The sequence below is a fragment of the Aethalodelphis obliquidens genome, unplaced genomic scaffold, assembly GCF_003676395.1.
Source record: "Aethalodelphis obliquidens isolate GAN/ISIS:26980383/991018 unplaced genomic scaffold, ASM367639v1 scaffold46, whole genome shotgun sequence".
NCBI classification, from domain to species: domain Eukaryota; kingdom Metazoa; phylum Chordata; class Mammalia; order Artiodactyla; family Delphinidae; genus Aethalodelphis; species Aethalodelphis obliquidens.
The window spans coordinates 5,152,236-5,165,616 of NW_020837990.1; the positions used below are offsets into that span (position 1 = coordinate 5,152,236).

Here is a 13,381-nt window from a genome sequence, read left to right on the forward strand (position 1 = left end):
CCCTCCAGTTATTAAGCACCAAAGCGGCTAGACATGGCACTTGTGCATACCTGCCCTTCAACACGTGCCGCCTTGTACTCAGAAATGATGCACATTTCACCTAAATCCAGGAGGGATCGTTATCATCTAGAACGTGGCTTACGAAGGAGTGCCTGTGCATTTATTTAGGTGCCTGTGTTGTGCCCCGCAGTGCACAGAACCCTGTCTTTGTGAGCTGTTCAAGCTATCTGGGGCATATCCAAATAAGCAGTTGACCCTAAACGGCGGTTTTTCTAAGTAGTCCGCGAATACACCTCAGCCAGACGAGTTCAGCCCATGCAGCTCAAGACCGGGAGCCAGTTCGTGTCAAGTGCACTACAGCGCTCAGTCTGTTAAAGGCCACAGCCGGATTCTCATCTCCCCTCCCTGCAGACGCCCTCCAAGCCGCGGTTGAATGAACCTGCCCGTCTCACTGATTTCCACGGAGAGGACAGGACACTCGGACTCACAGGACAGGTACAGGAATAAGCAGAGACTGCAGGACCCCCGACGTCTTCCCCAGACCCCAGCCCCTGCAGCCCAGGGCAGCAGTCTAGCTCGCTGCTAAAAAAGCCGCCGCCGCGGGGCAGACGGCCCCAGTTTTGCGCAAGCGCGTGCTGCTCTGGCGCTGCAGCCTGACCTCCCAGCCCCCCCGCCCACGGCGCCACGCGCAGGCGCGGCGAGGGCTCAAAGGCAGCCCGTTTAATTACGTTTAAATATATGCGATGCTTTCTTCTTGATTCATGAGACAGGTTTTGGGTTTTTTTCCCAAATATATAGAAAGTGTTTTAAATTGTCCTTTTGTTATAAACTTCTATTGAATTGTTTTGTAAACAGAGAGTCTATTATAATGCTTACACTTTAAAATATGTAGGGAAATTTTATCATTAATTTTTATGAATGTTCCGTGTATACTTGGGGGAAAAAATGTTTTCTAATTGTTCGATGCCAAATTTGATATAGGTCCATTAGAAAAAGTCTGTGTTGTGTTTCCATTCATTATACCATTGCTGATATATATTTTTCTACTTATCAATAATCAAGAGAGATGCATTGAAATCTTCCACTAAAATGAAGGATTGTTCATTTTTTCCTTATTGTACTATTAATGATAGATGTGACTTGAATCTCTTTGGATACTGCCTGTCCTTCATTCTTTCTCTTCTCTCCTTTAATTAGACATTTATCAGACCATCTGATTCTAGCTTCTCTCTCTTAATTTCTCATATTCTTCATCTCCTTTTCCTCTTTGTGGCATTCTGCATAATTTCTCCAAATACATCTTTCCGTTTACTGCTTTTTTCTTCAACTGTGTCTGTCAAAACTGTGCTTTTTAAACCTATCCACTGAGTTTTCATTTCAACAATTACATTTTTCATTTTGAGGTGATCCTTTTTTGTGAGGTTACATTCATATAACTTGAAATTAATCATTTGAAGTCAGTAGCATTTAGTACATTCACAATATTGTACAACCACCACATTTGGTTTTTTTTATTTCAGATCTGTTTGTTCCTGATAATTTCCTCTTATATGTTCTTTGTAATTATATTTCTTTGAAGCACTGCATTTTTATACGTTTAATTCTTTAAACATTTCCTATATAACTAGTCTATATTGAATATCTGACACTCCATCATCTGCAGTCCTTGGAATGTACTGTTCATTGTTGTCCATTGTTTCTGTGACTCTCAGGCACAGTAACTTGGCTTCTCATGGGTTTGGTCATCTTTATTCAAGAGCTCATAGTAATAATCTGTGAGGGTCCTTTGAGCCTAACTTGAGCAAGCTTTCTTCCAGAGAGGGTTTGCCTCTAAGTACTCTGCTTGCTGGAAGGCACCTCCAAACAAAACCACCTCAGCCTCCATGGAGAATCTGGCTCAGAAAAGGAATCCAGGCTCAGCATCTCCATCCCACCTTCCAATGTCAGTGAACACATGGTGGTGTGGATATACGATCCGACCTCAGGGCTCTCCCCCCACCCCACCCCCATGCCTACTGGTCCAGCTGGTTCCCACCACCCTGCTCCACCCCAGCCCCTGATCCAGCCACCTTAGCTACCCTGAGGGGAGTGAGAAGCTCCTTCTACAGCTCTTCGCCATCAAATCCCAGGCGCTAGCTGCCACAGATGGGGCTCTAGCCACTCTACGACTAGACCATGATTGTTTGTTTTTGGTGGTGGACCTCTGGAGACCTCTCCTTTTGTGAGAACAGTGATGTATCAAAGATTATGTGCTATCTGGGGTCAAGCTGTGGTGCAGCAGGGGACTCTCTGAGCCCCCAGTAGTCATAATTCTGGTCCACTCCAGCATTTACCCATAATTAAGCTGATATTTCTATCTCCACCCTGTGTCTCTGTCTCTCAATTGGCTGTGAATTCAGGCATGGAAAGGGGATTTATTTATTGGGTCCCCTCAAATGCCAAAAGAGCATAGCCGGGAGGAATTGGGAAACACAGAAGGGGGTTGAGTGAGCATGGACTGCCCTCTCTGAGCCTGTTTCCTCTAAAATAAAATGAGTATAATCCTACCTGTGCTGACTAGTTCCAGGCTCATTGTACAATTAAATGAAAAGACAGGTGGGGAAGATCTTTGAAAGCTGAAATAACTCAATAAATTTACAGGATTGTTAGTACTGCAAACATTATTACTGCTAAAATTAACAATAATAACCAGCACCAGGGTTTCATGAACCAGCTCCACAGACAGGAAAGATGGAAAATCTTCATAATGCTCTTGGGTTTCTTACTTTGGCAATGGTGTGGAGACATGGTGACAGCCAGTTTCTCAACTGCAGTTATTTTGTTTCATGCCCTTGAAATAAAATATTTCATGCCCATTTTCTACAAAAATGCCACCCAGATAAAGTTCTTGAGCCATCATTTTAATGAGCTTGTTATTTTCAGCCTAAAGAGCCCTCTCTTTTCCTTCTCCCTTGATTAGGTGTAACCCCGCACCCCACTCACTCCCTTATAAGAAAAGAGGTCGAAGTTGCAACTGAGTTCTGCTAAATGTGGCAATTCAATATTTTTCAACCGTTTTTTACTGCAACTCATAGTAACATATTCAATTTACACAGCAACCCAGTACAAATACGCACGCACACACACACACACACCCCCCACAGATTTTCATAAAGCAATTCCTACCTTACATATCATGTATTTTCATACTTTCAATCCTATTCTATCCTATACTATTATAGTCTATTTGATTTTTTTTTTTTTTTTTAGTGGTACGTGGGCCTCTCACTGTTGTGGCCTCTCCCGTTGCAGAGCACAGGCTCCGGACGCGCAGGCTCACGGGCCCAGCCGCTCCGCGGCACGTGGGATCCTCCCAGACCGGGGCACGAACCCGCGTCCCCTGCATTGGCAGGCAGACTCCCAACCCCTGAGCCACCAGGGAAGCCCGGCCAGTTGGTTTTTAACAAGGGTGCCCAGACTATTCAAGAGGGAAAAAATATTCTCTTCAATATACGGTGGGACAACTAGATATACATGCAGAAGAATGAAGTTAAACCCACATGTCATGCCATATTCAAAAATTAACTCAACATGAATCAACAACATAAATGTAAGGGCTAAAACTATAAAACTTTTAGAAGAAAAGGTAAATCTTCATGAACTTTGGATTTGGCAATAGATTCTTAGGTATGATACCAAAAGCACACGCAACCAAAGGAAAATTAGGTAAATTTAAAACTTTTGTGCATCAAATGACATCATCCAGAAAGCAAAACGACAACCTAAAGAATGGGAGAAAACATTTGCAAATCATATATCTTTAAAATGTCTAGCATCCAGAATATATAGAGAACTCTTAGAATTCAACAACAGAAAGACAACCCAATTTTAAAATGAGCAAAGGATTTGAATAGACAGTTCTCAAAAGAAAATATACAAACAATCAGTAAACACATAAAAGATATTCAACATCATTAGTTATTAGTGAAATGCAAATCAAAACCCTGATAACATACCACTTCACACCCACTATGAAGGCTGTAATTTTTTTTTTAAGGTAAGTGGTAGGGAAGACGTGGAGAAACTGGACCTCTTGTGCATCATGGGTAGGAATGTAAAGTAATGCAGCCTCTGTGGAAAACAGTGTGATGTTCCCTCAAAAAGTGAAACATATAATCATCATATGACACAGCAATTCTACTTCCCGGTATATATCCAAAAGAATTGAAAACAAGTATTCAAACAAATACTTATTAAAACAAATAGTGTGCACAGAAATGTTCACACTATTCGAGGCACTATTCACAGCAGCCAAAAGGTGGGGACAACTCAGATGTCTATCAATGGATGAGTGAATAAGTGAAATGTCATCTATCCATACAATGGAATATTATTCACCCACAAAGTGAAATGAAGAAGAGATACCTGCTAAACAGGGATAAACCTTGAAAACATTACATTAAGTGAAAGAAGCCAGAAACAAAAGGTCATATATGAGTCCTTTTATACAAAATATCCAGGATAGGTAAATCCCTAAAGATAGAAAGCAAATTGGTGGTTGCCGGGGACAGCGGGGAGGGGGAATCAGAAATGACTGCCTAATGAAGACAGGGCTTTCCTCTGGGGAGATGAAAATGTTTTAGAACTTGATAGAGGTGGTGGTCTCACAGCACTGTGAGTATATAAAATGCCACTGAATTATACACTTTAAAATGGTTAATTGTATTTTGTGTGAATTTCAGCTCAAATTTCTTTTGGGGGGGGGGGAAATGTCAGGCTAGGGGTTAACCTCATCCTGAGCTCGTGCCTGGAAGGGGCACAAGGGTGGCTTCTGGGGGGCTGGTCGGTTTGCTTTCTTGGGCTGGGTTCTGGCTGCCCTTGTGCGTGAATTTGTGAAAATTTTCAGCGAACTCTGTACAGGTGATGTGTGCTGTGTCTTCTATGTATTTTATACTCTAATAAAAGGAAGTTTGTTTTGTACTTTTTTATTGTTTTTTGTTTGTTTGTTTGGCCATACCTTGTGGCTTGTGGGATCTTAGTTCCCTGACCAGGGATTGAACCTGGGTCCCGGCAGTGAAAGCACAGAGCCCTAACCTGGAACTCTGGAACACTGGAACACCAGAGAATTCTCTGTTTTGTACTTTTTTAAAAAGGCAATTCTTCTTGCTACGTTTAAGATGCTGACAACAGTCCTTCTCTTGTGACGGGGCCAGGATAAAGGCGATGCAAGCAATGTGAATCGTGTAAGTGTTGACTCAGATCCAGTCTTTGTTTCAAAGGCTGGTATTTTGTTCATCACGGCTTTTTTTGCATTTGTTTTGGTTTTTGAAATATTGCCAATAAAATATTGTTTATCTCTGTCACTGAGGTTTTGGGCATCCTCTGAAATGTTGCACCCCAGACAGTGTCTTACCTCACCCTAGTCCCCTCCCTAAATTTCAACCCAGCACCATTGGGAACTGAAGGAAATGCAGTCTGAATAGTAGGGGGGAGCTCGCCCCATTCTGCCTCTTCCTGTGAGAATAAGGGGCTTCCTGAAGTGCATCCCTCAGCCTCAGGTGGCACAAACAAGACCCCCGCCCTTCTTCCTAACACTCCCCCAAGCCTCCTGACCCCCACAGGTTCCAGGCCCCCAGAGTGAAGCCACATTGCTCAGGAGGCAGGGACGCGAGGCCCCACGCTACCCAGTAAGGAGCTGGATAAAAGGTAGCTGCCAGAGTTTGTACTGGGGAAACCTCAGGGGGACCCTAATAAATGGGCATGCCCCATTCCCTTCATCCTTAGCAACATTCATTTCTGGAAGTGTTGCTTTGCCTTCTGTTTTCTGAGTGGGCTAAAGTAAGTGCAGGCATCTTGAGCATGCATTTAAGGAGATGAGTTGGAGGGCGTGGCCTGGCTTGTCCAGTTCTCTCTCTTTCTTACTCTCCTGGGGGATTTGCTTATGAAATCAGATCCTCCCATCATGAAGAAAAAGTTTAACTGTGTTACTCTCCCTTGAATGAAATAGGAATTTTTTAAGTAGATGTCTATGAAGCAGTATATATTTTTTAAATGCAGCAAAGTAGAGATTTCTCAAAAAAATGTGGTGATCTTTAAATATTCAACAATTTAGAATATCCTCTCTAGTTAATAATGGTGTATTCTATAAAGAGAAAACAATATATTTTAAATACATATTATAAAAGACAACCTATACCATTTATAGATCTACATCTATATGAACATATATATGATATATATACTTTATTTTTAAATGGGATCAAATTCTAGAACAATGTAGTCCAACAGACATTTCTGCAATGATGGCAATGTTTTATATCTGCACCGTCCAACACGGTAGCCACTAGCCACAGTTGCTACTGAGCACTTGAAATGGAGCGAGTGTGACTGAGGATCAGAATTTCTAATTTTATTTTATTTTAGATAGTTTAAATTTAAATGTATTGAAATAGCCACATGTGTTACTGTACTGCGTTAAGCAGTACAGAGCTGTATAGCATTTCACAAACATTTAATTCACTTAACATTGATTCGCAAGGTCTTTCCAATTCAATAAATATGCTTCTCAAACATCAGTATCTATGTACATGATAACACTAATAGGTTAAAAAGTGTAATGTAAAACTAGGTTAAAAAGTGTAATGTAAAAAAGTGTAATGAAAAAAAACTAGATATATATTTTTTTAAGACCATACATGACCCAAATAAAGAAACCTAGAAAATCTCATTAAGGTATTTTTTAAAAGGAAGAGGAAGGGCTTCCCTGGTGGCTCAGTGGTAGAGAGTCCGCCTGCCGATGCAGGGGATACGGGTTCGTGCCCCGGTCCGGGAAGATCCCACATGCAGCGGAGCGGCTGGGCCCGTGAGCCATGGCCGCTGAGCCTGCGCGTCCGGAGCCTGTGCTCCGCAGCGGGCGGGGCCGCAACAGTGAGAAACCCGCGTACAGCAAAAAAAATAAAAATAAAAGGAAGAGGAAGAAGATTAGTAACAGTGGAAGATGAGGTGGGACAGGACTGAAATATCCAAGGACGAAAAGACAGACTGTCAAGCGTGATGTTGGTCAGGAAGATGATGCTAGGTAGGGCAAAGAGAAATGCAGAGCCTACACATGCAGTCCCGTATAGGAATTTGAGTTTTGGTCTAAAAAAAAAGAGAAAATATTGCCATTGAAGAGTTTTATTTATTTATTTTTAGCAAATGTGGTTTTTTTTCTAATATTTAATTTTTTAAACATCTTTATTGGAGTACAATTGCTTTACAATGGCGTGTTAGTTTCTGCTTTATAACAAAGTGAATCAGCTATACATGTATATATATCCCCATATCTTTTCCCTTTAATATTTATTTATTTATTTGGTTGTACCAGGTCTTAGTTACGGCAGATGAGCTCCTTAGTTTTGGCTCGCGGGCTCCTTAGTTGTGGCATGCGAATGCTTAGTTGCAGCATGCATGTGGCATCTGGTTCCCTGACCAGGGGTTGAACCCAGGCCCCCTGCTCCCTCTGGGAGCACAGAGTCCTATCCACTGCGCCACCAGGGAAGTCCCCACTGAAGAGTTTTAAAGAGGAGCACGACATGATCTGCTCCATGTCTAAAAAGAGCATTGATTTGGAAAATGGCCTGTAAGGGGCACAAGGAGGATTATTTAGGAAATTTAAGGAACAGTTGAAAATAGTATTCAAGAGCTCAGCCTCATACCTGTTGATGAACTTCTCTGTGCCTCAGTTCCTCATTTGTAAAACAGGGTTAAAAATGGTACACCTACCTTGAGGGTTATTTTGAGATTAAAAAGAACTAGTGTTTGCAATACACTTAGACAGTGCCCGGCACATAGAAAGTGCTTTATAAGCCATTTACTCTTATTATGACTGGATTAGTCCAGAGGAAAGATGAGGTAAGCTTTGAGTGGTAGCAGTGAAATTATTTTGGTGGAAGGCTGCAGCTGTAGGAGGCTGTGGAGTTAAAAGGTTTATGGAAGGTAGACGGGAGATGTGAGTGGGCAGCATGGGAAATGAAGTAATCATAGATGACTTCAGAGTTTTTGGCTTAAGCAACTGTGCTGATGGGGGTCCCATTTATGCCGTGGAAAAGACTGGAGGTCAATTTAGGACATATCAGATCTCCACGTGGCTCTACTAAGTAATAGTTGATCAATGGGCCAGAGCTCAGGAAAGAGTTTGGACTGAAGTTATAAACATGTTCTTCATTTTTGCAAGAGGGAAAATATTTAGTAATATAATTTGAATTGGACATTTAGTAATAATATTTAAAGGCATTCAAATCCTAAGAAATTTGATAGATCAAACACATGTAAAATTATATTTGTATAAATCATTCACTGAAGCATTGTTTGTAATAGTACAGTTTGTAAATCACCTAAATAGCCACTGATAGGGGACTGGTTGAAGAACCTGTAATATGATCATAAATGGAATATTATACCACTGATAAGGGAATTAGTCAAATCCATATGTCCTGATATATAAAGAAAATGATGCTCAAGAGACATTGTTCAGTGAAAAAATAAGATGCAGAGCAAAATGTATAAAACACTGCATTTGTGTGTGCTCCATACCTCTCCTCTAAAACACAGACTTGCAATGTTATATTCATGGATTATTTCAGGAAGGATACACGATTGCTAACAACTGTAGCAATGGCTAGAGGACAGGAGTTGATCAAGATTTACTTTTTACTCCATGTTCTTTGGTATCATTGAATTTAGAACCACATACATGCATTGCAAACATTTTAAGTATGTAAAAAAATTTTTAAAACATGGTTTCGGGGGAAAAAATCACTCTGGTAGCACTGTGGAGCAATGTGCAACAAACCGGCATCAGGAGACCAATTAGCAGGCTGCTGCAATACTCCGAGTGAGAGAAGATGAGTACTAGGGCTAGGGCTGTGTCAATGAGGGTGGAAAGAAGAGCGGGCTTCAAGAAGCATTTTACAGGTAGAATTCAAACTCAGAGGAATTCATAACTCAGAGGTTATGGGGGTGAAAGCAAGAGAGGATGACTCCCAGGGTTTGGGCTAACAAAGATTTTGTACTCGGAGTCACTCCCCACCCCGGGTCTACCCATTCCTCCAATAGCTCCTGGAAGGCTGGATGGACAGAGATCTTCCTGGGAAAGCTGAAGAGAGGGGCTGGGGGGAGTGTCTAAGTGAACAGAGAGCTCCAGCCACCACCACTGCCCACCCCCCCACACACAGCATCACACAGACTCCTGGACTGTACCTCATGCTCTCACCAGAGAAGCTGAAACACATGCTTTCCTACTCAGTGCATTCGGAAAAAAGAATACCCATCGACATTCTCCTCCCTTCCTTCCTGCCAACGAGCAGCAGAAATGCCTCCAACATAAAGAAAAGATTTCTATTTTTTTTTCATTTTCCCCGTCTAAGAGTTGAATTTCCCCTCTTAGAGAAAATTCCTCCTACTTTGGATTAGCCTGACCCAGAGTAGCTGCAGGATGCTGCATTTGCATGCCGCAATTCTATTGGCTGAAGCCAGCTGGAAAGGGGTGTTGGGTAATTGTCAGCCTCTTCAGAAGGAGTTAACATATCATGAGCTTGCGAGTCAGGAGGTAACAGCTTGCTTACAAGGCAGCTTTGCCCAAGATGTGTCCTGGCTCTGGAAAGTTAAGGTGGAGGTGGCTTCAGACAGCTGTGGGACCTCTGCCCGTATTTTTTTGTTTTCCCCAAAAGCCAATAAAAAAAAAATGCTAACTCTGCTCACATTCCACAAGGATGAGTCTTGTTTATCCCTAGGCACAGCGGTACCCGCCAAAAAACTGCTAATCTGTTTTCCCTTTACTGGAGAGACTGAGTCAGGACTCAGGGGGGCTATTCTCACCTCTCAGACAGCCCTTTCTGGCCCTCCTCTGACTTTGTGCAGACTGAGAAGAGCCGAGCTCAGCCGAGCCAAAACCCTGAGGTTGAGCCTGAAAAAGCCCAGCAGCCCCACAGCCCATGCTCTCGAGAATCTTTGCCAGGCGCTGCTGCCCAGGAGATGGGCACGAGCAAGATCTCACCAGCGGGCAGGTCCTGACCTTCATGGGAGACTCCAGTCCTTTGCTTTGGAAACCAGCAACCCCCCTCACCACCTCTAGCCACCTTTGAGAGAAGAGGAAACCACCAGCAGCTCCTCACATACAAGGTTCACGTCTTCAGTCTTTTTCGACTCACTGCCCAACCCATGACTATATTAACCAGGTAGTTTATTTTCTGTATTCTGATGCTTTGACATCTGGGGTGACCGCCCCTCCCAGGGGCAGCCAATTCCTGGAAGTAGTAAACCACTCACCCACCAGTGCACCTTTCAAATGCAAACCAACCAATTCAATCAACCAAACTAATTAACCAATCTAATTCAATTAACCAATCGGATTTGAGGGTGCCCACACCCTCAACCATCTCCTTTATCAGGCTCTCACATTCCAGATCACTAGCCACCTGCCCTAATCATCCCATGGCCAGGTACCAGCCAACTGCAGACACCCTTGTGCCCCAGAGACCACTGAGATTATTCAAACTAGCCAGTCCTAAACCTGTTTAATCTGCCTCATCTGTCCCTTCCCACAGAAACCACAAAAATGGCTCTTGCCCACAATTTCCCCTTTGCCTTCGCCTCCCACACTAGTGCCTCCCAGTGCAGCCCCACCCCCACCCCCCGTAGAGTGGCGCGCATCCCTCTTGAGATATATGAATATAACCAACTACCTTTTCAGTGGTAGTCATCTCCTCATCTGCTGGCCCGGCCATATCTAAATGATAATAAAACCTATATTTTTAAACAATGACCTCAGACCTCAGCTCCCACCAGCTTCTGAAACTGCCCTCACCCAGTGACCACCTTGTTGCTAATCTAATGAATGCGTTTTAGTCTTTACTTGACACCACTGACCACTTGCCCATGCCTGGGGCGTGGCTCTCTCCTGGCTCTCCTATCCCTCTGGCACTTTCTCACACTCCTTTGTGGCTTAAACACCAGTGCTCCTTCAGGTCCTGTCCTGGGTTTTGTTTTCTTCTAGGACCACAGTGCCCCCTGGGCGCTCATTACCACCTATTTGCCAACACCTACTAGACATTTGCCTTCCACTCAGACCTTGCTCCTCAGCCCCAGCCTGGACCTCTGCACTGCGCGTCCCACAGGACCTCAAACTCAACATGGCTGACATTGAACTCATGATCTTTTGCCCCAAAGCTGCCTCATCTCTTCTCTTCTTTCAGAGCAACCACACCAAAAACCTGGAAATTCTTGCCAGACCTCACCAAACACACCTATGAAGTGCCCGTGTGCTGTGAATTCTCCCATGTGGGTCTCTCTCATCTGTCCCACCTCCTCCATCTCCACTGCTCCTGCCCCATTTCAGGCCCTCATCCCCTTCAACCGAACTCCTATGGTCCCAGTTGTGCTGCATCCAGTCCTGTGCATCCTTCCAATCCCACACCATCGCATCAGTTTCCACTCATCTCTCCAGAAAGCAAGTCTCATCACACTTCTCCCTGTTTCAGAGCCTGCCATGGCTCCCCACTGCTTACTGGATGAAGTCTAAAACCTTTAGCCTTATAAATCCAGTCTTCTGTGATCTGGCTTCTTCTCCCTCCCCAGCCACATCTCAGGCACCATCCCTCCACTCCCCCTGCCCACTCCATGTGTGAACCACACAGAACTTCAGAATGTGTTGTTCCCCAGACACAGTTCACACTTCCATGCCTTTGTTTCTGAGACTCCCTCTGTTGGAAACGCCTTTCTTCTTCTTTCCAGAAAAATAACCACTACTTTCTCCCAAACTCTCCTTGGAATTTCCTGCCTTTTTTGCCTGACAAACAGCACCGACGATACTTGATTGCTCTTATTTCTTTATATGTTCATTCAAAAATATTTATTAAGAATCTGCTTTGGGCTAGGACCCGGAGGCCCTAGAGATACAACAGTAAATAAGGCAGACACGGACCCTGACGTCAAGGAAGTGTCTATCACACCACCCTGTTCCCCCAGAAGCTGCCTTCTGCCTCTCTACCTCTGCTCTGAACCCACTACAAGACGAAAGGACCAGCTGAGCAGGAGACGCTCCATGTGGCCCTCTGTTAATCCCCTACACCACCCCAGAGTAATCTTTTGAAAGAAGGCATCTCTCTGGCCATTCTGCACCCTTCTGATAAAACTCTGATGACCTCACATTACCCATGTTCCTCAACTGGGTCTTTTCCGTTTCGCCAGCGATCCCTCTCAACATTCATTGCCACAGGCAACCCCAAACCACCTGTATTTCCCCACATCCGCTTTGCTTTGCTTTGTCTCTATGCCTTTGTTCATGCCCTCTCCTTCACCTTAAATGCCCTTGCTTCTCTTCACTTGGTTTATTTGTTATCTATTGCTGTGTAACAAACCACTTGGACTAGTAACTAAAGGCAACAACCATTCTGTGAGTCAGCAGTTTGGTCAGGGGTCAGCTGGGACGGCTCACCTGTACTCCATACGGACTTACAGGGCTCACCCATGCATTTGTGGTCAGTTGACAGGTGGACTGGGGGCTGGACGACCCTAGAACATCTCACTCAATACCTGGCAATTCGGTGGGGCTGTTAACTGGAGCATCTCAGTTGAGCTGTCTCCACGCGGCTAGCTTGGGCTTCCTCACGTGGCAGCTGGGTTCTAAGAAGCAAGCCCTCTTCCCTTTTACAGCCATCGCTGAAGTGCCGGCGGCCAAAATGAAGTTCAGTCCCTTTGTGACTTCTGACTGATAGAAAACCAGAAAAGGAATTTCAGTGCACCTTCCCACATGCGCAGGAAGATTATGTCTTCCCCTCTTTCTAAAGAGCTGAGACAGAAGTACAATGTTCGATCCATGCCCATCCGAAAGGACGATGAAGTTCAGGTTGTACGAGGGCACTACAAAGGGCAGCAAATTGGCAAAGTAGTCCAGGTTTACAGGAAGAAATATGTCATCTGCAATGAACGAGTGCAGTGGGAGAAGGCTAATGGTACGACTGTCCATGTGGGCATTCACTCCAGCAAGGTGGTTATCACCAGACTAAAGCTGGATAAAGACCGCAAAAGATCCTCGCATGTAAAGCCAAATCTCACCAAGTAGGAAAGGAAAAGGGCAAATATAAGAAAGAAACAATTGAGAAGATGCAGGAATAAAGTAATCTTGCATACAACTTTCGTTAAAAACTGTTAAAATGAAAACCAAAAAAAGAAGCAGCAAGCCCTAACGCACAAGCATTTATGAAGTTTCTGCCTGATCGCATTTGCTCAAATCCCATTGGCCAACGTATGTCATAGAGCTGAGTCCAGAATCAATATGGAAGAGGTGTGACTCCCTGGGGAGCCATGAAGGTAGCAATCTACCACAGTCTGCCCTCTCCCCCTCATGATGCACAGCCTTCCC

The 13,381-nt window shown here is 44.0% G+C and overlaps 1 non-coding gene and 1 pseudogene across 1 annotated transcript; one reads left to right on the forward strand and one right to left on the reverse strand.

Moving 5' to 3' along the window:
• Window positions 1-567: 567 nt before the first annotated feature.
• LOC113607215 (small nucleolar RNA SNORA76) lies at window positions 568-718 on the reverse strand. Its single transcript, XR_003427843.1, has one exon. It is a non-coding gene; the product is annotated as a small nucleolar RNA SNORA76 (small nucleolar RNA).
• A 10,854-nt stretch (window positions 719-11,572) lies between these two features.
• LOC113606992 (60S ribosomal protein L26 pseudogene) lies at window positions 11,573-13,291 on the forward strand (annotated as a pseudogene).
• The last annotated feature ends 90 nt before the right edge of the window (window positions 13,292-13,381 follow it).